Source organism: Etheostoma cragini, chromosome 19, assembly GCF_013103735.1.
Source record: "Etheostoma cragini isolate CJK2018 chromosome 19, CSU_Ecrag_1.0, whole genome shotgun sequence".
NCBI classification, from domain to species: Eukaryota; Metazoa; Chordata; class Actinopteri; order Perciformes; family Percidae; genus Etheostoma; species Etheostoma cragini.
Window position 1 is genome coordinate 3,760,642 of NC_048425.1, and position 27,843 is coordinate 3,788,484.

Here is a 27,843-nt window from a genome sequence, read left to right on the forward strand (position 1 = left end):
TGTGTGTGTGTGTGATGTACAGTACAAATGAGGGATTTAATGCTAAACCATAACTTTTAAGCTAAAGCGATGGGAGACTAATTCCTGTTCAAATTGACAGTATTACAGTTCATTGTGGGTGCGATGTACAGTACCAATAGAGGGATTTATTGCTAAACCATAATTAATTTTTAAGCTAAGAGATTGGAAACTAATTCCTATTCAAATTGACAGTATTACAGTTCTGTGTGTGTGTGTGTGTGTGTGTGTGTGTGTGTGTGTTCTTATGGGGACAAATTTGGGTTTTAGATTGTGTAAGGACAATTCTGTGTTGTTGTTTTAACACCCTGCCACACATAGTTATTTTAGGTGTTATGGCTGATTGCTCAGATTGACATTGTGTGGAGTCATTATGAGGAACACACGATGCAACCCAACTTGGTAAAGGTGTAAGTTAAAAATATACAATATATACAATTTATAGGACTTTTTTCCGGACGGGATTTGTATAAGTCACATCAGGAAAAGCAACTGTAAATGACAACATTAATTATTGCTAAAGTCCAATTACAGTTGTGTTCAAAATAATAGCAGTCCAACATTGTTATCCACGTAAATCATATGTTTAGGTAGAAGTGATATTTCTACATGGCAAATGATTTACCAGTAAGTGTTCTAGAGTCAAAGAAAACCAATAGACCCAACAGTCATGACATGGATGCTGCTCATTACCTTCCAGGCAGCTAACTTTGACCCTAAACACACCGGTAAACATTGCCGCGTTGCCAGGAAGGAGAAGTTGGGGGCAAAAAACACCAAACACAGTGCACGTACTAAGAAAAATAAATAACGTGGGTGGAAAACCTTGTGCCATGTGCTGAGAGCCAACCGTCTGATTCCAATCAGGCTGACATCTTCCCAGTAAAGGACTTGCTGAGGCGAGAGCATTCCCCTGCTGCCTGTTTGCTCTCCACGGCACATTGCTGGCCACCTCTGGTCTAGGCTACCCACTCCTGCACATATGATGCCGACTAATATGATGTGTTGTACAATGGGCAGGATGCAGTTTTGTTGGCTAGTGTCAGTCTCTGCAAAGTGATACAACACTCTGTGTCTGTGTACTTAATGTAAGCACTATGTTGTGTTGAATCCTCTAAACATCAGATATTGTTTGCTTGTCCAAAACCAATTTCCTTCTTTCTTATAGACCTATACAAATAATAGCATTATGTATTTTTCTTAAAGTGAAATAAAAAAATGTACAAGCCGAAAATTCAGAAAATAAAAACAAAAAATCGAAGGCACATAAATGAACGTTTGTGCACTACAGAGTTGCACCAAAGCTGCTGCCGCATTTCTGCAGCTTCCACCATATTCTCCAACAGCACATCACACATATAACAAGAAGAAGCCCAAACATTGCCTCTGGCTACTGTGCAGCTTGTTTGATTTCACACACAGCATAGTGGCGTTGTAATTCCAAATTTGCAACAGCGTGCTAGAATTTCAGACCTTGTTGGCGTTACAGTGTAGGACCAGAGGAGACAACTTTGGTCGATGAAGCGAATCGGAGTCTGCAGTCTCTCTCTCTCTCTCTCTCTCTCTCTCTCTCTCTCTCTCTCTCTCTCTCTCTCTCTCTCTCTCTCTCTCTCTCTCTCTCTCTCTCTCTCTCTCTCTCTCTCCCCCCGACTCCGTCCTGTATCTCTCTGCTCCAGTGAGGAGTCCTGTATCGCTTTCTCTCTCATCCCCTCCACGCTCTGGTCTTCGGTGTTAAAACTTTCCTTAAAGGAGACGAATCTTTCAGCCTCCTAGGAAACAAATGAACCAACAGTTAATGTTTTTCCTGGAACTTTAAGAAGGACGCGTCTCGTTTCGCACTGGACCAAAATGGACCGCAGAACGTGTCCGGAGCGTCCGCACTGGTCCTCTGTCGCTGTGTGCGGGACATACTGAAAAGAAATCCAGACTGGAGGTGGACTGAACCTACACGCACTGTCCTTTCTCTTTCCTTCTCTGGTTTACGGCTCTGCATGCCTCCGCTCAGAGGACAGCCCAAATCAGAAGCGGAGAATTATTCAGCACGAAGAGAGGACATGGACATACCATAGCCAGGGCTCACAGGTGAAGGAGGATGTAGCTACAAAAAGAGGGACATCGCAAACTGCAGGGACGCGAATAGAACAATCGGTTGTCTTCACGGGTGAGTGAACCTGATTGTCTCTTAACAAATCTCATATTTACTCGAAAGATTTGAATATTTGGTGCGTCTTTGACACGGTTCAGCCGATGGAGGTCTCGTTCTCTGAGTTATGTGAAGACATTTAAGATTGAAAGTTTGCGATCGTAAAGCTGCAGCAAATGCACGAGGCTGAACTCAACTGGATCAAATGAAACTTTGAGGAAATCGAATTTTAGACCTTAAAAGGAGAATAAGACCGATACTGACGTTATGACGCAAACAAGCAAATGCGCATTATGCGTAATTAGGGTAAAGAAATATAACAGTATGTGTCAAATTATGAAAACTTGACTGTACTGCATCGTTAGCTTCACAGGTGGATGGAGCAGCTGAGTTGTTTCGGAGATTGCGATAGCTGCGTTTTTACGCATCACATTGTCTGACATGCGTCGCAACAACGCCCTTATTAAGTGATTTATTCTGGTTCTGAGTTTTAAAATGTTCTCATTTTGTTTTCCGGAACGCCACATTTGACCAAAAAAAAAAAAAACCTGCCCAGGTGGTGTACATTTCGTATTGTGAAGGAAAACCAATCCAATCAGGAAGGATTCTGGGTGATCCGCGCTGAAATCCAAGTGGGCTTTTCTTATCATCCACATATGCCGCTTTGGTTTAAGAGTAAATAACACGATTTTGAGGTACAACACTCAACTAAATGACTTGTTATTAAATGCTGGGGGTTTATCACAGGGTGTGTTCAGTTCTTCGAACGTGTGTGTTGCTGGGTTTCATTCAGAGAGGGTGTGGCTCTGCTGAAGGTTTTGTGCGTCTCATTTAAGCTGGGGGGGGGTTAACAGCAAATACCTGCACTAAACTGGGAATCAAATCATCTAGGTGTGTGAGTGTGTGTGATGCTGTTTGTGTGCGCGCGTGCGTGTTTTTTATTCAATGAATGTCCCGCTAATCCACCTGTCTCCAGGGAGGATTAGAGCGCTTGGGACATTTTGGGACCTGCTTCCCCCCCTTTCGCCTCTGCCTTTCAACAACATAACACTGATTTCTTCAGTTGCACCCTAGAAATTGAGCCACAAGTGCCATTTGCTGCACATGCAACATTTGGTGGAGGCGTTTTATCCGAAGCACCTGGCTTTGCCTGGAGTGCAAATATTTTTAGTAAGATGTCAAACTCAGACATGTGTCAGCTTGGAGGCATTGTTGGAGAACAATCACTATGTTCCCAGCTCATCAGGATACATGTAACGCATCCAAAACCGTTATGACTCGAGGCAGATTTAGAAAACCTAATTGAAACTCATCTGTATTCAGGTAGTTGGGTAAACAAGTCCTAAAGCCTCATTTGAATGCATGATAATACTCAGGTTTGTCATTTATCATAGCCTCGATGCTATTACTCTCTCCTTCTCTTCCTCTCAGCTCAGTTCAATCTATCACCCGCTCTACGTCTTCCTCTCGCTGTCTCAGTTCCAATAAAGTCTCCAATTCAACATGCTTTATTGGCATGAAAATGGAAAGAAAATTCAAGATGGAAACAGACATGGTCTCTCTCAATCTCTGTTTTGATGCTCTCTTTCCTCTGTTTTGTGGGTTCAGCATGGCTGTCGCACTGCTGAGGGTTTGAAGCCCACTTGGCATCCCCCTCTCTAATTCCAGGACCATTTTTCTTTTCTTTGGGAAGCATACTGATAATACTCATTGATTTGTATTTTCAACATTAAACTGATTATTTCACTGCATATACAGTGTGTGTTTTAGGCAGAGGTAGGGTTCTGCTTAGCAAATCATGTAATTCATCACTAGTTTTCTATTACGATCATGCTTACATTCATTCATTAAAAGTTGAAATAATTGACAACCATAAACATCTATCCATGAATATTCTCTCTCTGTCAATTCATGCCCACAAATTGGATAATGGTAAATAAATGCAGGTTTAATAATGTCTGTTTGTTTTTCAGGTGAATGATTAGGTCCATGGCATGAGGGATATTAGATGAGACTTTTAAACACACACCAGGCACAGACGGCCAGACAGACACAGATGATCAGACATGTATACGTAAATGTGGCTACAGTATCTGTCGCACACGCAGGGACATTCTCCATTTTACCTCGGGATGTGCCTTTGAAAATGCCACATCTATACATCACACCCTCCATTTGATGGGGAATTAATCAGAGTGGATCAGCAGGCTTGACACATTGCCGCTAACTGTTTTTTTCCCCTCTATCCCTGACTTTAAAAAAAAAACCTATAGGAAAGACTGAAAGGGAAAGAACAATAACTGTAGAGGATGAGATCAGAGTGCCGGAAACCCAGAGGGAAGTAGATTTTGAGGGGGTGCCCATTAATTCAGGGAATGAAATGGGATTGTGTGGTGGATCTTGTGAGTGCATGTGCATACATCACTGCAAACATGAATAGGTAACATACACCAAAGTGTGTGGTCTGCAGTGTTCTGTTATGGGCATTTCTCTCTGCAGGTACGGGTGTGTGTAGTTGTGTATTTGTATTTGTGTGAGGACCATTTTGACTTTTAAACCTTGTGGGGAGGTTTACCTGGTCCAGTGGTCTTTAAAGGTCTGTTGGAAGACTGAAGCAGCTAGAATTAGGGTAGGGTTATGGTGTGGGGCTCATATTGATTTTCAAGGCATTGGTATTCTTCACAGTACTTTACAGATCATTGACCAGTGTCTGAACCGAGTATATGTACACCCTTCCAACATTGGGATTGGATTGGCTTAGTGTAAGTTTCAGACACCCCTCCACACAGCGCTTGGCCAGGTGTGCAGAGGGGTAAAATATGTGTCATTTTCTCTCCCAAGATCTCTTTATTTCATTCTTCACACAACTACTTCAGTCAGCTTTGTGTACAATATGCTATCAAGTGCAAGACCATTAGCTTATCAGACTTTTTCTCATAAATGACTCTTTGAAGCATATCAATATTTATGTTTGTTCTTAGGACAAATATTATATTGCTGATCCTTTTTTTTATGTGACCGTGGTTGCTTGTTAATTGATAATGCCAGCACTAACAGAAAGTTGCACTATTTCTCTCTTACGGTCTGTTTGGGTCGACAGTATTTGGACTGAGCCTTGTATTCCTTGGGTCCCCTTTGGATCGTCTCTCACTATGCTCGTAAAACTATCCACGTTGGGTTCTGGTTAGTCTATATCCACGACATGGCCCTTCCAGGAATTGATCCAGTACCACCATCAGTTCTTCTGGATGTCACTCTTTTCGGCCGGGTGTCCGGTACCTCGTGCTTTCTGAGATTTAACCCAACCTTTGTTGGGTTGGCTTTAGATAAGCCTGATCAACTGCGAATGAATTCCTCTAGCTGCTGCCGCTGCTTCCTCTCACCATGCAGAAAACAGAGATAAATATAGAGGCTTCTTGAGTCTGATTTTATCTTTCTCATAATGGTGAGGGTATGGTGTCGTGTGTAAATTGGGATTTTCCAGCTGCGACTGCTTCCAAAAGACTGACTGGAATACTAAATGAGCCAAAAAAACTAAAGTGACGCTCTTCTTTAAAGTCCCTCAGCGTGAATCTAAATAACTTTATCTCTCCCTCTGGCATTTAAAAGGCATGTGTAACAGAAAACACCACTGTTAAAGCCTCTGTCTATTAGTTCCTTTGTTTGTTCCTTTCTGATATTTCAAAGATAAGGATTTATTAAAAAAATGTTCAAACAGCCAGAATTGCTTTCCTGCTGTATGAAGCCGTGAAACCTTACATTGGAAGTAGATTTGCATGTTGGATAGACGGAAGGATGAAGTAATATTTAAGGAATTATAAAGACGGGGATGTTGGGTCAGCTCTTTTTCCTGTTGTTGAAATGGTCTAGCGGTGCGATTGACCTCTTGGGGGAGCTCCCTACAGCGGGACAGCAAACAAAACGAGATGTTCAGTACGATCCCACGGAACAGGCAACCATCTTTATAACTGCAAAGGCATTTCCATTTGAATATTCAAAAAGGTTTTAATAAAGGCTCGGTCATGTTAGATTGTTAACCAAATGTTATGGCCAAATTAACTCTTATAGGATGGGAAGGAAGTATAATGCATCTTTTTAATAGATTTTGTGAAGATACTGTACATCCATCTATTTATCCACTCTCTCTGTATCATTGATTTGTTGTTTTGTCGTACAGCCAAGTTGGCACTTATTTGCTCTGCAAGGGTTTTTTCTGTTTCATGAGCTTTCCCCAGTGCGTTTTTTATTATTAAATATTTGATAGCTGTAGTGCTTTGTACCCACGTGTCTGGGGAATGGCATCCTTGTTTTCTATCCAGTGTGGTCCTGTCAAGCCCTTTGACTTACAAGTCAAAGGGCTTGACAGGACCACACTGGTAGAGTACTGGTAGAAGCACCATATAACCCTATAACAAAAATCTTCTTTTCAATGGCATGTGGATGTTTTAAATTGGTTTATTTTGCAAAACATATCCGAGGATTCCAAATTAATACAAAATCAGGGTGTTTTCTACTGCTTTTTGTAGGGGAACAGAGAAAAATATTTTGGTATCAGAGTAGAAAGGAGGAAAGCATGCATCACAACCTGAACGTGACTGAATTCAGATCTTCTCTTTCTCATTGATCCTTTTTACTTCACTGTTTGTTTTCCTTTTATCCACCATTTACTCATGTTTTATTAGACCTTTTCACACAGTCAGGTACAGCTGAAAAACTTCCATATTAGCATATTCCACTTATTATGGTCATTAGAGACAGTTATAATCCCAATTTCCATTCTCTATGTACAGATGTAATTAGCCCAGTGTTTTTGCCTGCCTACTTTTCATTGGTTAATAGTCAACTCAGCATCTTAAACAACAGCCAACAGTATGTATGTGTGTTACCAACAGCTGCATTAGAACGCATGAGAGGCTTCTTTATAGTCAACATGTGGATGGAATCCATCGATCATTTAAGCGCTGGGTTTTACTTGGATGTTGATAGATTTAGGCAACACATTTTCCTATTACATTTAAATCCAAGTTAAGGCTGCAGCTGGCCAACACAAGCTATTGGACAATCCCATATGCTATTAAACCAGAACATTAGACACACAAAAGAGGAAGAAGAAGAAAAACAAAACAGCATTTTGAAATATACAGCGACCACATTTGGTTATTTAAAATGTCACTCCAGAGAATGGACTAGTCACAAAAAAGAAGAAAAAATGTCACAGACGGGGAGAAATAAATGGCACAAATCAGAAATATCCATTAAGTAAACGTATAAGTAATTGGCGAGGGGTAAATAGTTTCTCTGAAACTTGTACAGCATGCTGATGACTGCTAGATCTAGACTGTAAGACGTAATTTATCCATTTTAAATGGAAATTAACTTCATTCCTTAGTATTCTCAGTTGTGAAACTTGTTAATGCACTGAATTTATATTATCACATGTCTTGCACACTTCAGTGGTAAAATAACTCAGTTATCTGGAATGACTACGCAACCAACCTCAGGCAAATTAAATTCCAGTCTCTGCATTTTTAACACTTTACATCTTCAAGCATTGAGCAACAGTAAGTGCCATTCAATGAAAACTGGTCAAAACAGGCATTCAAAAGTAAAGAAAAAAAAAAGAGTATGAAATGTATTTTCAAAAAAACAATATTATGCATAGTAGACCACAAGAAGAAGAAAACAATATCTAAAGAATCACTTGTTTTAATTGTATCTTATAAAAAGGGATTGTTTTTCCTTTTGACAGTTTGTTTCTGTACAACTTAACTCTCAAATGGACTCTGTACTTCAAGTTCAACTTTTGATCATTTTTAATTAAAATAAAATTAACATGTATTACCTACAAACATTCAGTATATGCAACAACCAGTGTCAACGAAATACATACATACCTCAATTATTTCCAGCCCTACTAGAACAGGATCTGTTGATGTGTTCCACCCATTTGGAACAAAATGCTTCAAAAGACTCAGTGGCCAGTTTGTTTGGTACACCTAGTTAAAACTCATGTCGTCTAATTCAACAGTCCTGCAATAAATACTTTCTTCATGGAGGTTATGATGTTCAGTTTCTGTTGAAACTGTTTTAGAGAGAGTTAAAGATAACTAATAATATAATATATAACATTTTGTGGTGCTGTTCAAATGTATTGCATTATACAGACAGGTTTAATATAATATTATATATATAATAATATTTTTTTCAAGATTATATATTCTGGCTTTTTTCTGTCATTCTCTCTCAACGAAAAATACACAATCAATGGTCAAGCTCAGTCTTATATTACAGCAAATTATTTGATATATTCCAGGCTTTTAGAACAGGGTACTTCAACAAAAGCCAGCATTATTAGGAAATCATGCTGTATATTCCACCCTTCGCTGAAACAAGATATTTCAATTCATTGTATTCTTACTGGAACAAGAGTTTTGATATATCCGTCCCTTTAGAAACAGCATATGTGCCAGCTTTATTAGAATAAGAAACTGAAATATATCCCAACTTTTTTTTTTTTTTTTTACTTTCAGCATATTGTAATTCAAATGGTCTGAGAGAAAACTAGACTGCTGCACCTCCTCTTGGCTTTTTTCCTGCTTTAAAAAAAAATCTAGCCTGTGAAAGGAGACTTTTGCCAATCAAAGGTCATTTTAGCAATGCTGAAAACTGCCCCCCCCCCCCCAGCTTTAATGGCGCGTGATACCTTATATGCCCGCTGTATTGGAAAAGGACACTTGAATATATTACAGTCCTTTTTGAACCAGATCCTTTGATATTTTAAAACCTTTTCTTTTTTATAAAAGAATACCTAGATTTCATTTTTATCATTTCAGCTTTTTCTGGAATATGATAGCTTAATATACAGCAGCCTTGTCAGAACCACATACTACCAAAAATCTAGAAGTTGTTATCGATACCTAGTGATGGCCGGATGGAGCTTTGTGAACCAGTGTGCTGGGCTGGTTAAAGTTAACTTAAAGGGATACTTCAACTATTGCGTTTGCCAACAATCTGTAAACAATAAGCGTGGCTTAGGAGTGGACTACACATAGTGGAGCGAAGCGAGTGCATTCTTGGATTTTGTGTCTTTCATCCACATGAGCCAAAAACACTTCTTCTGGCTTTTCTCCCCTAGAAGGCACCAATTTCTAAAAAAAAAAAAAACACATTTCTGCTACATTACTGACCCAATTTAAAGATTCATCTTTCCAATGGTGAAATATCCCTTTAACTAACGTCATAGAAGTCCACTAAAATAAGTGCTTGAGTTAGCCAATGTCAGCTATCGGAGCAAATGCTAGGCTGTGACAGACAACAGCAGAGAGAAACAGACAGTTTGAGAGCTCCAGGTAAAGGCGGGAATCCGCTGCTGAAGATGTAACGTTAAGTGTGATTTACGGTTCGGCTGAAGCTCCACACAGAGCTTTCTCTGTAGCCTACAGAAGTGGCCTGAAGTTTATGCTCGGGCATTGGTGTGTGCGTTGATCTCTATAAGAGAATAGCAGGGCTGGCATTTGTGTGTGTGGGTGGGGAGTGTGTAGCAGAGCGGGTGAGAGAGTGATGGGATAAGCTTCGGAGCGTGTGCCGACTCTAGAAGTATAGTGAGAGAAACAAAGTGTCTCCCCTGTGTTTTCTGACCACCGTTAACAATCTGGAGCAGGGAGAAGTTAGCCCTCTCCTTGATTTCATGTTGTTTATGGAGAGAAGGTGTAGTTACTGTTTTTGAGAGGTGTCTCCACGTACCTACGTACGTAGACACGGCGTAAATTTGAAGCAGAAGCATAAATCACGCTTTACGCCAGAGACTGACTGTGGTCAAGCAGTCGTATGTAGCAATGGAGATGAGGTGCTCTGTTTTTCTGTGCTAATGGGCATTCTTCGTCTTTTTCTCCAGAAGTTAGCTGCTGACTAGAACACTTGTAGGCGGTATAATGCCCTCGTCAGGTCCAGAAGAATTGCACATACGGTACCGTAGAAAAACAATTACCATCACGTTTTCAGAATTCTGGTACTAACTTGGTACAGAAGTACTGGGTCCCGTGAAATCCCTAGAAAATGGTTAAAGCTGAAGTGGGTAAGAGGCAAAAAAAAGCCAGAATTTGAAGTAGAGTGAGACCTGTTAAACAGCTCTCCATCGCCCTCTCTGTCGCACAGCCACATGCATGCACAGAACAGCCCATGGGAACTTGCTCACTCTGAAATGACTTGTGAATGGTCAAGGCCTAGGTTTTCTAAAGCTTGAAAACAGAGCCAAGACAAGGGAGGAGAACTCTAGTTTTTCCTCAACACACTTGGATTACATTATGCTGAAAGATCATTGTGGTCTCAGATCTTTGGCCTAACAATGCCCAAAGAAACTGCCTACCACAGCTTTAACAATAAAGGAAATACTGTAACATCATTATTCTTTTTTACACTGTAAAAAAATATATAAAAATAAATAAAAAAGCCCAGAATCATGCAATGATCTTGCCAAGAAGTTTCGCAATATGAAATCCAAGGTGATACATTGGCATCCCATTGGGCTGTCACAACTCCCCGCAGCGTCCTTTGAGATAATATGCAAGTGCGAGGTAAAGTGCGAATTACATCCTGCATGGCTCTTGTAGATTTCCCTAGCCGTACACTGTGGCTTCCATTCTCTCCTCAGTCATATGCACCTCTCTGACTAAAGTTATTTTACAATGTCCTTCCTGTTTGATCTCCGTTCAGTCCTCCACTGCGGGACTGTCACTGGAGACAGATGTAGAGGGGGAGAGAGAATGAAGAAGACCAATAGAGCAGGCTGAAAGGGAGTGTGTGGAATAAACAGGGACAGTTGACAGAGTATGACAGGAATGAAAAGAATGAAAAGGAGGTGATGGAGGAGATGGGTAAGAGTGTACTATCCTGTTCTTGTTAAAGGGGAAAGTCAACGGCGTCAATAAATTAGATGACATAATGGCCACTCATGGCAGAGCGTGATACGCGTTTAGCGAGCCTCCGTTATAAATAGCTAAAACAAGTGCGGGGTGTTAAGAGTGTCCCTAATGATTGCTTAATATAGACATGTGGGTTTAAGATGACTGTCATGTGGGCGTACTGCATCTGTCACACTCTAAAGATACACAAGGAGATAAATTCCCATAACATACCCATGCACTGTAACACTATTTATTAACAGTAAGTATTTTTTGCTAAAAACTGAAGCAGTGATACCTGGTAAAAATTTATAAAATCCAGGAAGTCAAAGAACAGCCAGTTTTAGATGCAAACCACCTACTCATCGCCAGGGAAACATTAGCAGGTAAATGGAAATGCATTGCACCATCCATCCAAAAATATCCAGAAACCCTTACCTGCTGCCATCATTGTAACTCTCTCCTCTTCGACCTCCCTCACAAATCCCCCCATAAACTTCAACTGGTTCAGACTTCAGCTGCCCGCATCGTAACTCAAACCCTCTCCATCCACCACTCCACTCCAGTCCTCCAACAGCTCCACTGGCTCCCGGTCCAGTCCCGTATTCAAGTTCAGAGTCCTGTTTGCATTCAAGTCCATCCACAACCTCCCCCCCCCCCAATCAATATCCAAAGACTTTATATTCATATTCATATTGTTTTTTGTTGCTTGAGTCTGGAATAGAGGATTTTATATCCTGTACCAGAATTTATTTTTGAATAAGTGAGTATTGCTTGAAATTGGATAATTCCAGTCCACTGTTAAGGACTTGAAAAAACAACTTCCTCGAGCATTGTTGGGTTCCATTTTTAGTGATGTATGGCAGATTCATTGATCTGTTTATGTTGTCGGTGTTGCTTTTTTCCACTGCTTTTTGTTGCTTTTTTTACCTGTTCTCTCTCAGAGAGAGTTGAATCTCAATGAGACGTTTACTAGACAAGCCAGATCCACATCCAGATGTTGGGTCTAGGAACTCGCCATTGGCAGGGCTCATTCCGAGGGGCTGGATAAACGGTTGTCTATTAAATTCCCTCTGCACGTGATAGAATAGCGCAACAACCAACCAGAGCGACACTGGTTGATAGATTCAACTTTTTCTGTGTCCGGTCGGCAACACTCCACGCACATCTTCCTTTTTTAAGACTTCCGTATTTAACTCCAACTCTTCCACAGTTGCGGCCAAAGCCGATTTGAAAGACCGCTGTTCGCCAGCAGCAGCTGCCATCTTCTTTGTTTTCAAGCAGCAGGGAATTCACGCTGAACCTTCACAACTCTGCCGTCCTTATATTTAGCCCACCCACCGACTCTATACACGATGTGATTGGCCTGACCAGAGTTTGGTTTTTCCAGCTCGCAAACCAACGTAGAGTTGCTAGACTGACCCTAGCGGCAAATTACATTTGCTGTTGCCAGGGTGCGTCTAGATTTCTAGACGTTCACTGGGTTAATAAAGGGTCATTATAAGAAAGGATAGAATTGGACGAATTGAATTTGGTAGGACGAATAAATTCATAAACTCACTTGTGCTGTCATTATTTATAAGGACATTATAGGACATCCATTTTAGCAGTTTTTACAAGGCTGCGACACACTCTAAAGTGTGAGTGTGGTATGAATACAGGCTTGAAAATGCAACATATTTACAGTATATCAGATGGAGGCAGACTCCATTCTTTGATGTGCTATAAAAGACTTGTGATGCATGAAGGCATACGACAGCCAGCCGGTGTCTGGAGACACACAGCTGTACAACACTCGGGCGGTTCGTGTTTATCTATACAGTGTGGTGATCACGACAGGAGCACCTGCTAGCAACTGCTCTGCATTCATATTTCCCTCAAACCTTTATCAAAATATGCTCTCGAGCTAAGCAGACGCCCCTTTGAGTATAAAATCACACAGTGTGTTTAACATGCTCTTGCAGTACTTTACACGTGTATTTATATTTGTATCCAAACTCACTTGAAAGACAGTTGCAGGTTTGTCATTTAACACGACAGCCATTACAGAAGCTGTTGTGCACCTGTACACATGCAGACACACACACACTCACATACTGTACATTTTATTCCTGCCTGCAGGTTTGGCATGGCTAACAGCAGCACACACACACACACACACACACACACACACACACACACAGACAGACACAGTCAAACAAACAAACACATTTTTCCACATGACACATTCCCTGTACTGAATGTCCCAAGGGTTCCTGGGGAGTTTCTATCACAAGAAAGCATTTGCTTCACACCTGTCAGCTTGTGTGTGTGTGTGTGTGTGTGTGTGTGTGTGTGTGTGTGTGTGTGTGTGTGTGTGTGTGTGTGTGTGTGTGTCATGGCTAAGCAGCTTTGAGACTTCCAACAATTCCCTGATGTCATTTGTCAAGTGTTTGAGGAGCTTGAAATATAGATTAGAAGGCATACACACAGTCACACAGATTGTAAGCACGTTGCATGAATTCAATCAAATAAAAACAATTCAAACGATTGTTTGCTAACCTGTGTTCTTAGGGAAATCATATTATTTTGTAGAAGTGATTTCTTTTTTCTTTGAGCGCAGAATAAATCAGTCTCAGTCTGCTCTCTTCTCAACCCGTGAGGTATCCTCCATCAATGCCCCTGCTGTTGTTCCTCTTTTGTCCCTTAACTCCTTCCACCCTTCTCTTTTTTTCCCTCTCTGCTGCTTCCTCCTCCATTCAACCTCTGCTCCTTCATTCGTCTTTTTCATGCCCTGCATCCCCTCTCTCATCCTTCTTTCATTGTTTTTTTATTATTATTTTTTAATCCATGCTCAATCTCCTGTTTTTCTTACTCCCTTCCCTACTTCCTCTCTCGCTCTGTATTCTACCCACCTCTCCTCAGAACGATCCTGCGGTAGGACTGTGTCTGATAGAATTGCCACACACACACACACACACACACACACACACACACACACACACACAGCGCAACAGCCCTCTCTCCTTTTTCTCACATACACGTTCACACAGTCTCTGGATAGTCTTCCCTTTGAAGGTGATGTGCTTTGGGGATTTGTCTGTTGCATTGCTTTTTGACAGTTTGACACACACACACACACACACACACACACACACACACACACACACACATTCTGACTACCATATATGCTGCAACGTGCACTTTACCAGCTAAAATACTCCTTCGCTTGTCAGTTTATCAACTTCACAACTCCTTCACAGCCTCTTTCGGTACATCTTCTACTTTATAGTTTAGTGTTTCCATTCCCAGTGAAAGTGCCACGCAGACAGTATGTAACTTTCCCTCAAGCAACATGAAAGGGGGATATAAAAACTCCATTAAGCCAGCTTTGGTGAGCCCATTAATCACAGGCATATTAACCGTTGATGATGTCCCTTACACACACATTCTCATTCACAGATTTATCGGCTGAGGTCACTTGCGTCTTGGTATTTGACCGTTTGTTTAAATTATCCCAACAGAACAGCCCAGCTCGACTTATTTCCCCTTTGGGTAGTTACCTTTTTCAACATCTCTTCTAATACTGTTCCAAGTCTTACAAACCTGAATGGCTGAATGAACCTGTTACTAAAGAAAAACAAAAAACAAACATCTGTCCTCCTAAGTACTTTTACTGATAATTAATGGGTGCCTTTGTCAGTGGAGATCACGGTCTCTACTCCTTCAACAACTGATATATTGATGTCGGACTGCTAAACCTTGATGCAAAAGCACACAAACAAAAAGCAACACCAGTACAGACTAAATTAGACATTTAACATTGCCAGTGGCTGTGCTTTAGGGTGGATTTCCTACTCAGTCCACATGTGAGCTGCCAAATAGTAGAGCGAGGTTTCATTGCCGGAACATGGAACTGCTGTAAAAGGGCATTTGTACCATACCTGGATAAAGTTTGAAAAAGGCTAAAAAAAACAAGATAAGCATGGCGCATTGCAATAGTTTAAGCTTAAATGCTGGATCAAGGAGTTTATTTTGCTATCTCTTAAACATCTAAGACAGCTTAGAACTCTCAGAAAGTTTTTTTTTTTTTTGGTCCAGGACTGATTGCGTGTGCCCAGCAAAGCAGAGCCAGCTAATATTCCAACCAAGTCAAATCCCCTCTACATCTGGCCCCCAGCCGGAACAAAGCAAACGCTCAGACAGTGTCTGGAAGGGCTCAGGAAGATTTCAGCTCTTGCTTTAAATTGTCAGCAGTCTGCTACACAACTCTGTGTCTTTTGGTTTGAAATGCGTGAAGACAAACGGGACATGCGCTTGCAACTTATATGGCTAGAATTACCAACTTCAAAAAGAAAACAAAAAATAGATTTGTTATTGTCTTTTGAGGCTATTATATTTGATTAATTATTTATAGAAGGGTTAGAGTCTGGAAATATTAATCTCCCACTAATATAACTCTGTTTTGAGTATGCATTTGTTGTTTTACACATGAATAATTATACATCTGCAATACATGAACACACTGCAATGGCAGTGTATTACTGTCCACCAGTCAATAAAATAACAACTTCTTATGCACATCCATTTTATTCATGCAGTTGTGTGAGAGTTTATTAGATTAGTTATATTTGAGTAACACATTATTTTGATGCTGGATAAACAAAACTTATAATTAATAGACTAAATTGCCTTTCTCATTATGAACCTTTTTTTATCTGAGTAGTTAATGATTGCCTTCATTTGTACACTATGTATGTTTGCATACATTGGCATATATACATGTATGTGGAGATGAAGAAGAAAGTAAAAGCAAACATTTTGAAGGAGGGAAAAAAAACAAAAGTCAGCAAAAAAGACAAGCTGCAAATCAAAGTAATTCACTATTTTGGAATTACAAAGAGGCATAAGGACAATTAATGAAAGAGAGAGACAACAGATGGTGACAGAAAAGAAAATGGCTGTGAGAGAATGCCAAGGGCAATAAATCAAAGAAATAGACAAAAAAAAGAAAGTAAAAAGAAAAGTTGAGACAGAGAGATTAAAGTAAACACCAGTCAAGGTCTTCTCAAAGTAGCATCACTGAATCTGCCACTTAAAACCAAGGCCTCAATTAAGATTACTTGGATCAAGAATAGAAAAGAGTCTCAGATGTGTAAGCTGTGGTGGAAATGAACTGAGTACATGTACCAAAGTACTGTTTAGTTCAATTTTGAGGTACTTTATTGGACATGTTTATGCTTATTTTAGATAATACTTCACCTCAACCAGCTTCAACATTAACTTGTTACCTATAATTCTAAAAGTGCCCACATTTGCACACATCACTAATCCTAATACACTTTGACTTAAAGCTAAAGTGCGTAGTTTCTGCCACCCTCATGAGTTCTATGTAACAGCAAAGCTGTCGGCGCGTCCACATGATACAAGCCTTCCGTAACCGCCCCCAACGGTTACTCTAATAAAGCTGCTAGATGCTCCCAACTTTTCACCACTGAGTGTAAGTACAATAAGTTAAACTATCCTGGAAAGTGAGCTAATTGATACCTACAGGCTTCTATAGATAGCTTGAACTTGGAAAGGTTAAGTGCTCTAATTAGCTGAGATTCCACCAAGGGAACAATGATACACTAAATTAAATAATACTGAAGGATTTCAGAGGCTATGAGAGAAGAAAAGAAGTCCCTTTTTTTTTTGACTGCAGAAGTTTTCCATAACGTAATTCTATTGGCATGACTCCAAACCTATCCAATTTGTGTGTTAAACTCTCCCCAGAACTCTGTGAACTTGGTGAGATGGCTGTCTGGATATTTGAGATAAGATAGGAAAGGGGCAGGAAGAGTGTATGGGAAAGATGGTCTTATCTGCCTTAGATCTATATTAACTGCCAGTCAGTTTCTCTGACTCTAAATGTCTATAGGCAATAGTCTTAATTATCATGGAAGTCAATACACAGTTGCTCTATCTATATATCATTGCTGGTTAAAACTATCTTGGTAAGAGGCAACAGCCTCGGGTGTTCACAGCAGCAACAAGTAAAGCTTTTGTCGGGTTAAATCGTCATGATGCCGTTCTGTGTTAGGGAGTAGAAGAGTAAATACATATTGATTTAAATTACTACACATACTAGCCTTCCCCATTTTATTCTTATCTGTCATTAATTTTTCTCTCAACACCTATCCAACTTCATCCAACTCTTTGACTCGAGCTCCCTCCTCGGTCTGTACCCCTTTGTATCGGTACCTTATTCTCTTATTGTCTCTCTCGGTCTCACCTGTTCGTCCCCCTGTCCTTACCAGTCTATAAATCCTGCTGCCTTTGAGGGAATGAGAGACCAGGTGTTGAAAGCCGGCCTGCTGAATTATTGTTTTCATTCCCGTCATTCTGGGATTGTCTACTTTAGCTCACCCGCAGGCACAGGCGGCTCAGGAGGTGGAGACAAGGAGAAAGGAGATTGGTCTACTTTCTGTCAGATTCTTACACGCACTCGTTTGTCTACCCCTAACAAAATTATCTGTCTGATCCTGATCAGATAACCGCATCCTACTGCTGCCTATGTGTTTCGGTATTACACTGAATACCAACAACAGAATCAGACCAGATAAAGGAAGTGCACTCAATTTGAACTACATTAACATCCAAGAGGGCTTCACTTTGAGTTGATAGATAAAGGCAGGCCAGTTGCTCGGAATGCAAAGAATAATCATCCAAAGGTCTTAGCAAAGGTGTAAATGACCATTTTAACAACTAGGCCTAAATTAACCAAAGAGAGAAACCCTTTTATTAAATTACTGAGAATTCTTACTCTATAACTACAACGGTTGACTTCCCATAATATTCCAAGGATTGACTAGTGGGACAGTGGGAAGTTGGTGTATTAAACATCAATACGCATATTGCTTAGTATTGCTGTCTGGGCTGATCGGTGGGTTTGGCTGTGAGTTGAAGTCACATGCTCAGCAGTCTCCTGGCTTGTTCTAACTCCCTGCTCCCACAACACCCCTGGGTGCCTTTTGCTTTTGCTCCGGCTTTCACTAACAAGTTTGTGCGCGGGTGTTTGTGTGTGCACTGACGGTTGACACATCGGTCTTCCTGTCCATGTTGTCTAGACACTTTTATTCTCTGACATTTGCTAAAAAGAAAAGAAAAGAGAAGCAGCTTCACACACACACACACACACACACACACACACACAGATATGCATGGGAGGTCTTAGCCTGTCAGATTCACACTGTCAAACAGGAGCACGGGATTCAGCTTGTGGGTTTACGTGTGTGTGTGTGTATATGTGTGTGTGTTTGTCTGTGTTTGTCCTACTGCCACTGTTAAGGTGCCACTGGTACATATGTATTAAAGACAGCAAACAAATACACACACACACACACACACACACACACACACACAGACAGCAATGTAGGGACCCACCTTTTTACACATGCTCGGATTCAGCCAGAGAGGAAAACAGAAAAGTTGGACTGACTTAATGTGCCTACATTTCCCAGCATTCAACATGTTCTGGGTGGTCCTTGCATTTTTTAGCATTACTCGTCTGTTCCTAGTACTGCTAATTTCATCCCAAGTAGGATTTGAAGTTGCATTTTAGCTTAAAACGGTAATCCACACCAACATTTAAAACAGTACAATCAATCAGTTTCAGTAGAATCACTGGCGTCTTGACAGTGCTGAGCTTTAAGGAAACAGGGAGCCGTTAGCTTGATTAGTTGCACCATCCACTTTTAAATAAAGACCGGAGTCACTGGTACAATTACACCATTTGTATACATACTCTGGGCCTGTTTGTGACCAATCTGCCAGACAATTAGCCAGCGCAGAGAGTTCCTGGCTGGTTAGCATGTTAGCAGTTCGCCAAGTATCCCTGTAAGTAATCCCCACATCACCAAGCCACCATTTATTTAGCATAACGTCTCTTGGGACAGCTCTTGCATAACCAAGTGTTTCTCTGGCCATCTTGTTGTCTGAAACCCACATAAAAGGGAAAAGGCAAACTGGAAGCTGGTTTGTATTTATCATTTGTTACCGGAAGGTAATTTCTCTAGAAATTCCAGCAAGCGCGTTATTCATGATCTTTTAACTTCAGGATTACAAAAACTAATATAATATAATGCAGGCTATGATAGACAAAACATATCCTTAAAGCCTTGGAAACCAGTTTCCATTTTTCTTTTCCTCAAACGTTTTTTCCTCATGCCAATAATACAGATGGTCAAGCTGACTTCATCCCAGTTAGCCTGGCCATTTCAGCTTGAATGTCAATTAGCAGCTTTTGTCTGCTGTGAAAAAGTCTGCCAATCATCCTCATAATTTTGCAATGATCACTTTGATGAGTGAGATTTTAAAGCAACAATTTGGGGCTCCACAGAGGCCAAATCATCTGTGGCCAAACTGCAGGTGGATTAAAGAACAATGCGTTTTGTCTTCACTTAGAAGTCTCATACGTCTTCACTTTCTCCCTTCACAGAAACCATAACTCGCTCACGCCTTCTTTTTATGCGCGTGCTTGTGTGTTTTTCCTCACTTCCTCACATTTGCTCTGCTCTGCTGTTGATAAGCAGTCAATTCCACTCCCTCGCTCTAATCTGAGAGATTTAGGAATGCGTTTGCTCTTCTCTCTTGCTGGAGGAAGTGAAATGCACGCAAACACACAATATGCTGCTTGGTCACAGAAGAATTAAGTCCTCACTGTGCCGTATGACATCCATGTTGGTGTGCCTCCAACACAGTCTTTGTTTCTCCCTCTCTTATACAGTCGGTCTTATCATGAGATTGGATGGCAGAAATATCACCAGAATTTGTTTTCAAAATCTCTTCCTAGCCTAAGTGATATGGACAAAGAGCATCATTTGTCATATTGGCTTAATTTGAGAGTCTTTTACCTCAGCTGGAGAATGCTTTGATACTGCCAGATTGTGGCAGAAGATTATGATAAAAGTGAACATTGTGATCATAAATGACTTTACATTAGTGCCTTTGACAGGTCAGCCTCCCTTCAAAGTCAGATCTTGTATTTCATTTAGATTTTTTGTGCACAGTCCTTTGATCAAAGAGCCACAGTAGACGGCCTCTCGTCACGGTTCTTCTTCTAGTTGCTTTTTTCTTTGTCCTTCTTCACCTCTTCTTTGGCACAAGAACATATTTTTATAGTGCTCTTGTTCTGTTTTACTTACCAGAGCAAGCAGGAAAAAGAACCAGTATAATAAACAGCAAATACATGGATTTAAACCTTCTCTTATCGTTCATGCTCATACCCACATTTGTTTCACTCTTGCACTCTGGTCTTGTTTTGGAGGATTAGCGTTATCTGTTGTTTGTCCCCACGTTCCTACACCGCCCACCTTCACACTGGCATGGCGGATAACTTTATTAGCAATTTTACACAGGTTAATTGGATTCCAGCTTTTCACATTTGCCTCCTACAAAAACAAATCTCTTTCTCTGGATGAGTCAAAGTGAGCTGTAGGGCAGCACCCGAAGGCATGACGGAGCGGTCAGTGATCGTTGAAGGGCGCTTCAGTAACTCCTGAGCATTGCAGACGACAAAATGACAGTTAATATGAAAAATGTAATTTGCTAATTGTCCTTCTCTGGGATATGACCACCATTTTCCGAGACATTCGTGATTGAGTTACTTAGGAGCTACATAGGACGTATCATCAATTCCCATGCCCAAAGAAAGGCTAGCAGCTTTATTTAAAGCACATTTCAGCAACGGCAATTTAAAGTGCTTTACATAAACAATAAAGAACAGTTGAAAACAATAAAAAATATAAAAACGGATATAATACGAGATTTTGGGACAATGTATAAACCGTTGCTCTATACACGTAATCCACCCACAATCCTTGCCGGTCCCAGAACAGGCCGGTCCCACCAGTCTTACTCTTTATTTCTTTTTATATGCTTATTGTCAAACACTTCCACTTTTCAACAATGTAACTTCAGTAACAATTAGAAATAAAAAAACTGATAAAATACGAGAATAAAGTTAAAGTGGCGAAGAAATGAACACATAATTGAAAAGAATGCAAGGCATTTTAACAACATATACTCACTGCTAGTTAACTCTGTGTCAGGCTGGGGTGTCGGACGCTGCTGGGTGCCGTCATATGAGTTTTCACCCAGCTTCACCTGCTTTGATCTGCTTTCTGGTTGCATAGTAAAGATGTACTTATGATCAAAGTGTATGTCACTGCAGCAGCCAGCTACACAACCAGATATATGTTGATCTGCTAACAACAAATCCATCACATTATCATAATTATTAATAAACATGCATACAAAACAATGTATTCTCCTGACTAACCCACTATACCAGACAATACATGCAGATGAACAATACTTAATAGAGGCTTGAAATGGGAAGAAAATAAAGCCAATAAAGCAACTAACACTAACTGTTGTCAAACAGTGTCCTTTCCCTGTTGGCCTTCACTGAATAACACCATACATTTCTTTATTATGCCACCAAGACAAATTCCTGTTTGTTTATTGTCCTCTGTGAGCAAAGTGTCTCTAACAAAATGATAGCGTGAGCGCTGAGAGAGAGAAGCGAGAACGAGGGCGCGCGGCGGCGTAAAGCTCATGAATGAAGTGAGTAACGACAGCTGGGCCGAGAAACGACTTATCGAGGAGGGACGCGGCAAATGAAGGATGAGTGAGGGAAGGAAGGGAATAACAATTAAGCCATGATTCAAAGCGGAGCGAGTGAGGGAGGGGGGGGCACGGACGGACGGAGAGATACATAATGCAATGACGAGGTGGTGAAAGGAGAGAAGGTGATGACGGATGAGGGAGAGGTGATAGAGATTGTATGATTGAGGTTTATAAGCTTGTATATGGAATATATGATGCAACGGTTTAGTCTGTCTTTCATTCTTGGAGCAATACAGTGGCTTGAGAAAGTTTACACACCCATTCTAAAGCTGAATAAAAAGAGGAATAAACAAATCTTTGGAACTTGATCTTAATGCCTTTAATTAAAAACAATTAGGAAAATCAGACCTTTTAAGGACACCAATTTTCTTTGTGAATGAATAATATATTGTAAATACATAAATGTTCTTCCTTAAAATACAGGGGAATAAGTATACATACCCCTATGTTAAATTACCATGGAGGCAGGCAGAGTTTTATTTTTAAAGGTCAGTTACTTCATGGATCAGGATACAATGCATCCTGACAAAGTTCCCTTGGGCTTTGGATTTAACCTAACCCCACATCATCACATACTCTTCACCATACATGGAGACTGGCATGGTTTTTTTTTAGTTAGATAATAGCTGGTTTGATTTGTATTGAGAGATGATCTCATGGAAAGTTCCCCATGCCTATCTCTATGTATGGTGAAGAGTATGTGATGATATGTTGTTAGTTTAATTCCAAAGGTCAAGGGAACTTCATCAGGATGCATAGTATCCACAAATACTCCCATTTATAATATCCATTATTATTCACAAAATGAAACAATGAAAAGGCGTATTTGGTCATCTATCCACTCAGCAGCCTCAGAGCTGTTTCTGGTTAAACAGAAAGGTCTTAAAGAGATTTAAAAGGTCTATCTCTGTAGGGATCCTTTCCATAATGTTAGTATATTAACCTGAGCCTGTCAGTGGCAAAACGAGCACTTTTGTGAAGGTAAATACAAGCTGGACAATGGCCCTATTGACCTACATTGTAGCTTGTTTCGCGGCTGCTGACCGCAGCGATCTAGTGATAATACTGGACCAATGTCAAAGATTGTCACAAACAAAATGGGAAAATAGGGTCCAGGTTGAAAACGGCAGTAGATACCCTTTAAGTAGCTTTAAGTTGCTAAACGTCTCTTAGGATAACATGTTCCAGATCTCTGGATACACAACTCATTACCGCTTCATAGTCTAATAGAACATGTTCCTCTGGTCATGTGAGGTAACACTCGCCCCCCGCAGAGACATAAAGGTGCTCAGCGTTTGCCTCTGCAGTCTTTTCTGTACAAACAATATGCAAATATGCAGCTCAGGACCGCTTAACATGGCACACTCTCTTAATTACTTTTGCTCTTTGGCTTCATCTCCAACAAAATATCAACAATGCAGGATAAATGCAGGAATTGCAGCAGTGATTACTACCGTCTGTAGTACAGTTGAATAATAAAGACAAGGAAGAGGACTTAATCAAGCAGTATGTTTATGTGTTCATCAATACTCTAAGCTGAAAGGGACGTTTCGATTGTCTATACAAGCCAGCTTATAAGAATTTATTTCCAGCTTTATAGTTCTATCTAGATTCTGATTTATGAATGAAATCTTATGCTGCTTTGCATAATTTGTTGCAGCTAAACACTGTTTCTAATAACATTACTGATTTACATTTCAATTATTGTCTTAGTGTATACAAAGTGGTCAGTTTGGTGTGTTGTGAGTATGTATTTTCTGTCGGTAATGTTTTGAAGCCACCTTGTCACCTCTCAAAGTTTGAAAACCTCTGAATTATGGCTATAAAAAATGTGACTAAGGTATTGTAGGATGTCTCCTCACTACAGAAAGGTAACATTTACTTCCTGCATTTGCAGTGAACATCAGTTTCAGAATTCAGAATAATCCAATAAGAGCAGAATTCCCAGGCAGACTGGGTTGTTTCCCTGACATGTCTGTAGAGTAGTTGTAAAACCAAACAATTATCAAAATGGGCCATTGCATGTCAGAGCGGAGAGAGATACATAGTCTATATTCTTGATGTTCCGCTTCCAGGATTGCTCCGTTGACGCCGGACAATCTGCCGGCCGGATATCCGTTGCCTTTGGCTTTCTTTGTGTTGGCATTTTAAACTCTACCTAGACTATCTGTCCAATCTGAGTTTTCAGTTGCACGACTAAAGCAACTTTTAGTCACGTACACGTTCCACCACAACTTCCTTCAGAGCCTATTTTGTAGCAGCACCGTGGCTTTTCTCTGATGCCTAGCACCGCCCAAGACGATAATGCTTGGTTTAATGAAATGCCAATTAACCGAGCACTTTTTCCTCCCATCCCCGAATGATGGGGAGTAGCCAGACTCTCCCCCAGCGCACTTTTGGAGGACTGGCAAAGCAAGACTATGGCCTACATGGCATATGACTGGACAGCACAGCTGATCTTTTTTTTTCTGTGTATCTGCACAGATGCTTGGCTTGCACAAAGCACAGGCACTACTTGTTTGTGAGCACTAAACATTTGAAAACAATGTTTCCATTTCCCGCCTTCACTGTGTCTTGATGATTGATTGCAAACATTGAGATGAGTGACTTTTGCACTGATCTGTAGAAACTCGTCCAGCTGTGAAGTATCAGAAAAAGGTTGGAGGCCTCTGCCCCCTGCAGATTGTCAGCAGCTGCCGACACCCACTGATGGAAATTAGAGCCCGAGTTTCATGTTTCAACTTAGTGTTTGAATTTCACATGGAAAAAATATGGATTGTGCTTTGAGTTGGACTCATCCTCTTAAAAACTAAAAGATTTTCTTGATTGTTATAAATCATTGACTTCTACCCTTAAGTGTCCTGTTGGATGCAACATTTGCTTTCCTTCATGTAAAGCCTTAAATCCTCCATCAAAGTATTTCAGTCTAACTGCAAAAGATGCGCCAGAGCTGACCAACTGCTGGAAGGAAGGAAGATTAATGGAAAAAGCCAGGGTTAGGTTGGAAATGGTGAGGAGAAAGATTTAGGAGTCAATGAAGAAATAAATGATGGACAGTAAGGGAGCAGGGAGGGAAAAAGGCACAGAACGTGAACTGAATGCCCATGAGAGGGGAGGAAGAAGAGCAGGAGCAGATGACAGGGAACAGGAGGGAAATGAAAAAGGGAAGAAAAGAGGAGAGGTTTGGATGAAAAGCTCAGGGAAGCAGCTCAGGCAACAGGACAAAAGAGGTGCAGGATGCACTAAAAGGTGGCGTTAAAAAATGCTTTTATACTTAAAAATTAAAAGAATTGTCCTTAGTGGAAAAAAGAGAAGGATGATTAAAATAGGTTTAAAAGAAAAATAAGGCTCAATATGTCTTGCAGTTATTCGTGCTCTCCTACAGCCATATCAAAGCTGTATTAAGTTACTGTCAATGCAAAGATAACCTTTCCCTTAAAGAGATGGGCACCAAAGGGGAGTGTTTCAGACAGAGGGTTAATACAGAGATGTTCAGATTGATGGGATGAGAAAAAACTATGTTTTTGAACATTGAAGACTGTTCTAGTATGAACCCAAAATACAAGTATAAATGTGAAGATCAACAAAATATGTCTCCTATAAAACACACACAAAATGTGGATGAATAAATACCTGTTGACAGTGAGGGCAGGAAACCGGAATAAAAGACAAGGTCCATGCCAAAGGAGGAGGAGCAGAAATAAACGGGAAAGAAATTTAAATCAAGAGGAAAATAGCAGCAGAGAAAGCCTGACGGCAACGGAAAGGAACAGCACACACAGTGGTAGCTGCATAAAGAAAAAAAAAAGAAGAAAAAAGAAAGACTAGAGGGATGCCGGTGGAATAAAAAAAAAGAAGATAATACATTTTACTTGAAGAACTAAATCAATACATGCTGTATTGGTAGTAGGATATTCTCCGACTCATTTTGTCACTGTTTATCATTCGTGGGAGTACAGTGTGTTCAGCGGGGAGGGATGTTGCAGAGGAGGTGAAGTGCGTCTGATAGCGGCTGATAAGCACTCCAGTTAGAGAATCAATAGAGAGAACCAAGTTTGACCCATCACCTCGGCCGGTCACCACCCCTGCTCGGATCGACAGAGCGTTGAGTCAGGCCTCCCTCCTCCTCACCCGCTTTAGTGTGCGTGTATGTTTGTGTGTGTGTGTTTGCAGATGACAACACATTCTCTGTCTCCCTCTGACTGTATTTATATATCTACTGTACATCTCGCTCTCTCCCCACCATACGGACGTCCCCGCTCTGTGTCTTTCTGCATCTCATTGGAAGTGTGTAGTGGTGTAGCGGACTAGCAGACTTTGCTGGTGACACGCGATGAGGAGGAAGGAGGTGGAACATTGAGCCGCAGGTTTTTATTTTCTACCTCCTATAGTGTCTCAAAAGACATCTCCCTCTCTCTCTCTCTCTCTCTCTCTCTCTCTCTCTCTCTCTCTCTCTCTCTCTCTCTCTCTCTCTCTCTCTCTCTCTCACTCTCTCTCTCTCTCTCTCTCTGTGTGTTTCAATTATCAATTTCAATTTGCTTTATTGGCAAAATTAATACATCTGGGTTGCCAAAGCAGAAGAACAAACATACCTATAAACAACAACAAGGAGTAAATACATCTGGTATAATAATACAAGTAAACAGGATATTTATGATCTCTCAATCTCTCTTTATCTCTCTCTCTCTCTCTTTCACCTCATCAATTGATCATCTCCAAGTTAAAAAAAAGGGATAATTCAGACGTGTTACGATTTATACTTCTTTAAGTTGCATGTAAACAATAATAAATAAAAAAAGGATAGGATGTAGGATGTTGACTTTGGACAAAAATTCTGTAGCTTATTACTGATCCAAATCCCATTTGCTTCATTTAAGACTTCTCTTCTCCCCTTTCCCACTCTCAATGAGATAAATGGGTCTGTCCGTCCACGTGCACGTGACGGGAAGACCTGAATACTGCCTAAGTGATCATACACACACACACACACACACACACACACACACACACACACACACACACAAACAGCGGGTTACCCTGAGGTGTTTTTAGTCATGCAAATCTCCGCTCGCCATCACGCAATGCTGTGTGCCGTGCATGTACAATTATTTGTTTGAGACTGTTATAAAGAGACGAGGGAGTTGGTATGACCTGCATGTGTGTGTCTGTGTTTGTAGATGGGATAGATACAGGGATAGTTTGGTTGGTTATCTGTCTGTATGATGATGATGCAATTTCTGTTAAAACAGGATGAGTGGGTGGAAATAACAACGCAGGATCAGTTTAAACTGTGATCCAATGCAATGTCAGATATAGTAAGTTTAATATTTCTAGAAATGCGCTTATTCAAGGGAGATAGGAAGATGGCTGGGAAGCTGTATCTGCATAGAGAATATGGGGAATCAAACGCTTACTTTTGTCCGTGTCAGGGGTTCACTATTTGACATATTGATTGTACTTAAACTACCATTGACATATTCCAAACAGAAAAAATCTATAGAAGACATCCAACCAAAGCCCATGGCAACCATGTTGGAGGTCCTCAGCTGTAACCTATGCAAACACTTCTCCAACTTTAATTCCAGGTATTGTACCCCGACCCACCCCCACCCCCAAACATTTTACACATAGCTCTAAACTGCCTCTGAGCTTTGATGGCAAGAAGAAGATTCATGATCTGCTTTCAGCTAAGAATTTGTTGATGTACATTTGTTTTAATGCTCATTGACCTTCAAGACAGGAGATTTGTACGTGTGTGGTTGTCATCAATACAGCATGTCAGGTTGGTAAGGGTCTTTATTGATTGTAACCATTAGCCAGGGAGTTAGTTAAAGCTGGAGTGCGGGACTACATATAAATGAAGGTCTGTTACCTTCAAGGGGGGGAGATGCAGCTAGCTCACCCGCAGGCCAACGTCATAAGCATGTGCCGACAGTGTTTGTGTAATTACACAGATCACACACATTGGTGAGACAACAGTTCAGGTTTAAACATCACGTAGACAAATCACTGATTTAAAGGTGTGATGATTTACTGAAACTGTGTTAACAGCTATTAATTACAAGAAAAAAGGTGTGAGAGACAAAGAAAAACAGACACAGAGAGGGAGCTGACAGTAAGTAGTCAGTGCAT

At 40.7% G+C, this 27,843-nt stretch overlaps 1 protein-coding gene and 1 long non-coding RNA gene across 2 annotated transcripts in view; one reads left to right on the forward strand and one right to left on the reverse strand.

Moving 5' to 3' along the window:
• Window positions 1-1,683: 1,683 nt before the first annotated feature.
• htr2cl1 (5-hydroxytryptamine (serotonin) receptor 2C, G protein-coupled-like 1) overlaps window positions 1,684-27,843 on the forward strand; it is a 122,382-nt gene continuing 96,222 nt past the window's right edge. The window contains exon 1 of the mRNA XM_034857142.1: window positions 1,684-2,179. The gene's annotated coding sequence lies outside the window, so the exon portion shown is untranslated. The remainder of the gene's footprint in view (window positions 2,180-27,843) is intronic.
• LOC117935114 lies at window positions 12,027-23,205 on the reverse strand. Its single transcript, XR_004654676.1, has 3 exons — window positions 23,195-23,205; window positions 22,701-22,703; window positions 12,027-12,175 (listed from the first exon to the last, which is right to left on the reverse strand). It is a non-coding gene; the product is annotated as an uncharacterized LOC117935114 (long non-coding RNA).